General features: G+C 46.7%; 1 protein-coding gene across 1 annotated transcript in view; it reads left to right on the top strand.

Annotated features, from left to right (window-relative positions):
* The window catches only part of NUDCD3 (NudC domain containing 3), a 74,067-nt gene that overhangs the window by 271 nt on the left and 69,382 nt on the right, over window positions 1-4,414 (top strand). The gene's annotated exons all lie outside the window — the stretch shown is intronic.

Genomic DNA, 4,414 nt, shown 5'->3' with positions numbered 1-4,414 from the left:
GTAATGCGCGGCTGGCGGGAAGCTCGGGGTGGGGGGAGGTGGAGGAGGTGGGGGAAGGCCGTGGGGGGGGGTGGGGGAGGTGGGGGGAGGCCGTGGGAGCCCCGACCCCGACCCCCGCGAGCGCGCCCCCGTAGCCCCCGACTCTCCGGGAGCCCAGACCCCTGCGAGCCCGCCGCTCCGTCCGCTGCCGGCCTCAGTTCATCCTCTGGCGCTGCCCCGGACCAGCCTACTGGGGCCGCGGCTTCAGCAGACATGCTCTTGGGGTATCAGTTTACTCCTTCCGTGCGAGACGGGCTGGCTCTCGAGCAGCCTGGTCCGACCGGGTGCACTTGGATATCAGAAGTAGTAGTACATCGACGCTCAGGGCCAGGGTCAGCTCCCGCAACGTGTAACCCTTCGAGGTGCCAGGGCCTTCCAGTCAGAGAATGAAAATAGTGCAGGCTAGACGGGGGAACGGGCGGCAGCACGGACACCTGCACACCCCAGAACTGCGACGACTGGACGTGGAAGGGAGACTGTGATTGATGGGTGTGGTCCCCCTGTTCGAAGTGTGACTTTTCAGGTCAAAGACAGTCATAGTAGTACTTAATAAGTTTACATTTGAACATATATCTGTACATCCCAGGTTAAGTTTATTGTGTGTTTGAGGTGCTGTTAATACTTATTCAATGACGTTGACGGGGTACTTGGAATGTAATAACCAAGAGTTTATGTACTGAGTGTATTTATACTCTCAGCTGCCAGAAGCATTGGAGATACACTGGTAATGCAGATGGTTAAATAATGGTCTCTCTCCTTGGGATACTTATGCTCTAGTTAAGGAGGTAAAATACAGTAACAGAGAACTATGCAAGGCCAATTATGTGACAGAGCCCATTGGAAGGAAAGGAATAGAAATGATGGTTTGGAAATGGGGAAAAGTTTTATAGAGGAGGTGGGACTTTTTTTTTTTTCTTCAAACATCTTTATTGGAATATAATTGCTTTACAATGTTACGTTACTTTCTGCTGTATAACAAAGTGAATCAGCTATACGTATACATACATCCCCATATCTCTTCCCTCTTGCGTCTCCCTCCCACCCTCCCTGTCCCACCCCTCTAGGTGGTCACAAAACACTGAGCTCATCTCCCTGTGCTATGCAGCTGCTTCCCACTAGCTATCTATTTTACATTTGGTAGTGTATATATGTCAGTGCTACTCGAAGAGGTGGGACTTTGATGGGATTGAAAGAAGGTACTCAGTCAAGCATTGAGCCTGTTTCTAGGAACCTGAGAAGGTAGAAATGCTGGTGATAACCTCCCACGGTTCTGTAGCGTTTTACGGTTTATGAAGTGATTTCAAATGTTCATCTCCTGAAGACTTGCTACAAGCTGCAAGTTGGTCAGGTATTATTTTCCTCAGTGCCTGCATGAAGAAACAGAAGTTTAAAATGTTTAACTACCAAAGATAATATGGTCAAATGAGGAGTGAGGGTGGTATTCAGTTTCAAAACTTAAGGCTGTTCCTCATCCTTGTAGTTGTTAAGTGCCATCTGAGTGATCAGAGAGCTGTGTGTCAGAGATGGTTTTTAGGAGGCCCTTATGTCAAATTAATGCTTTCATGGAAGACTGTGAATGTCAAATTAATGCTTTCATGGAAGACTGTGAAATAGATAAGGTTGAGTTTTATGTGGCAGATGAGGGTGCCAGTTCAGCAAGGATAGGTGATTTGACCAAACTCATCATAGAGCTGGAACTCAAAACTTCATTTTTCGGATTCCAGATCTTTCTGTTCTATTATTTAACCAATCCATTGTAGGGTGGCAACACTTTTGTCTAGGGTGATCTTTGCAGAAAAGATGTAAAGGAGAAAGGAACATTTACTGAGCACCTAGTATGTACCAGTTGTTATGTATTTTACATTCTAGGATGTTATTTATTTCTAACACAACCTGAAAGGTTGGTCTTTTCCCTTGTTTTACAGGTAACTGACAGAGGTAATTCATGTGAGACACCTACTATGCTTCAGACACCCTTAAGGTTAAGATTTGGTGAACAGTTTAATAAAGTGGGGGTGGAGAGCAGGGCAGAGAGAGGGTTGGGATGGGCCAGAGGTGATCCAGGGTTTCAAACCTGGGCACTGTAATAATGATAATGCATTCACTGAACTGTCACCTGAGTTTAGGGGAAGAAGCTTAGTTGAGTTGGAGATGGCAGGCAGAAGTCCCTGCCCACAGGCTGTTGAATTGTGGGGCTGGATTTTAAGGAAGGTAGAGGAATCTGAGTGGTTTGAAGGAGAGGAACTGAAGGTGGAGGATAGCCCTTTGGGGAAGGATCCCAGAGAAGGGATGGGAGAAGGAAGAGGCTGTGTGAGTGGGAGGGGGATGGAGGTGAGCGGGAGGGGGATGGAGGGAAGTGGGCAGGGCAGTAAGTTTCAGGGAAACCAAGGGGGACAGTTTCCAGCAGATAGGAGGGGTGTAGTGTTTTTTGAAAGTGGTTCTGAATCATCAGTATTGCCCAAGGAACTTTAAAAGAGCAGATATTCCCTGGCTATTTTGGTTGGGTAGATCAGGGTAAATCCTGGGGAGCTGTTCTTTTATCCACAGAGGCATTTGGCAGTGGGGTGCTTGGGGGTCTCTTCAGAACTCAGACAAAGAGGGTTTGGATGGGAGTATTGGGGTACTCTGTTCTGGAACCCAAAAGTTCTCCCTTGATATTTTGGGGTATGGGCTGTTGGTGAGGTTTAAGCCTTCTCAGACTTTTCCTCCTAATTCTTAGGGCTTGCACAGTCTGAATGTACAGCTTGCAGGACCCTCAGCAGGAAAGATGCATATAGAAATTGTATTCCACTCCATGATTTACTAGGATGTTTTAAGAAAACAATAATTTTGAATGACATTTCATTCGTATCAGTGGGTCCTCTGTGTTTATTCTGGAGTCCAGTTTGGCAAGCTTAGAAGTCCCCCCCATGAGAGTCAGGAAAGCTGGCTCTATCTGTTCTGAGCTTGCTGGGAAGTCTTGGGAGAATCACTCTCCTCTCTGTCAGTTGAGAAGGTTGATTGGAGGTCAGGGACATCTCTTCCAGCTCCGCAGTCCGGGATTCTGAAATGAGTGCTGAGGTCAGTGGCGACGTGAGAGGTGAAGCCAGGGAGCAGGCAGGGTGCTGAGTAAGCAGGGGCGGTGGGCGCCGCAGTGCAGCGAGGAACGTGAGGCCCAGGGTCCGAGGGAGGCTCCTGGCGTTTGGAGAGATCCCTTGCTGTTGCTTCTTTTCTGGAGTTAAGATGAAGATGTGGGGCGTCAGGAGGATGAATGGCTCTGAGGGCAACGGGTCTGGTGTCCGGTGTCATTGACGTGAGAACAAGAGGAGTGAGTCAGGGGTCAGGTTCTCTGAAGAAGTAGAGAGAGATATTGTTTCCAGTTTTTAGCCTTAGGGTTTTACTTACCTTCCTCTGCCTACATCTCCTTTCAGTGTTTGGTGTGTTTCCTGTATAATTTTTTACTTTCTTCTTTCACTGGCAGGACCTTGGGCAGGTTACCCTCTCCGAGCTTAGTTTTCCATTATCTTTGAAATGTCAGTGCCTTCCTCACAGCATTTTCACGAGGGTTTTGAGAGAATGTCTGTAAAAACATTGACATAGTTAGTAACTTCTTTGGTTCTGTCTTCCTGCCCAGTGCACGCAACAGTTATGTAGCACGTGTCTGCATTCTAGCCCTTTGGAAACAGTCCTACACACCTTAAGACATTTTTATTTTATTAAGACTTTTTTTAGAGTAGTTTTAGGTTCAGAGCGAAATGGAAGAGAAGGTACAGAGATTTCTTATGTCCCCCCTGCCCACCCTCCCTCCCCCAGCGTCCCCTATACCAACAGCTGCCACCAGAGTGGTGCATTTCTTACAGTTGATGGACTTACATTGACATATCATAGTCACCTAAACCCACAGTTTACTTCAGGGTTCACTCTTACTGTTCATTTTATGGGGTTTGGACAAATGTGTGATGGCATGTAGTCCTCATTATGGTACCACACAAAGTATTTTCACTGCCCTAAAAAAATCCTGTGAGCTCTACCTGCTCCCTCCAACCTCCCTCCCCCCAACCTCTGGCAACCACTGGTCTTTTTATTGTCTTTAAAATTTTGCCTTTTCCACAGTGTCATATAGTTGGAATCATACACTGTGTAGCCTTTTCAGATTGGTTTCTTTTACTGATACGCATTTAAGGTTCTTCCATGTTTTTTCATGGCTTAATAGCTCATTTCTTTCATCACAGAATCATATTCCATTGTCTGGATGTACCACAGTTTGTTTATCCATTCACCTGCTGAAGGATATCGTGGTTGCTTCCAAGTTTTGGCAATTATGAATAAAGTTGCTATACACAATCCGTGTACGGGGTTTTGGGTGGACATGTTTTCAACTCCTTTGGGTAAATAC

This window comes from Balaenoptera ricei, chromosome 9 (assembly GCF_028023285.1).
Source record: "Balaenoptera ricei isolate mBalRic1 chromosome 9, mBalRic1.hap2, whole genome shotgun sequence".
Taxonomy (NCBI): domain Eukaryota; kingdom Metazoa; phylum Chordata; class Mammalia; order Artiodactyla; family Balaenopteridae; genus Balaenoptera; species Balaenoptera ricei.
Note: the sequence above shows the minus strand (reverse complement) of the source record. Positions and strands in the feature narration are given on the sequence as shown.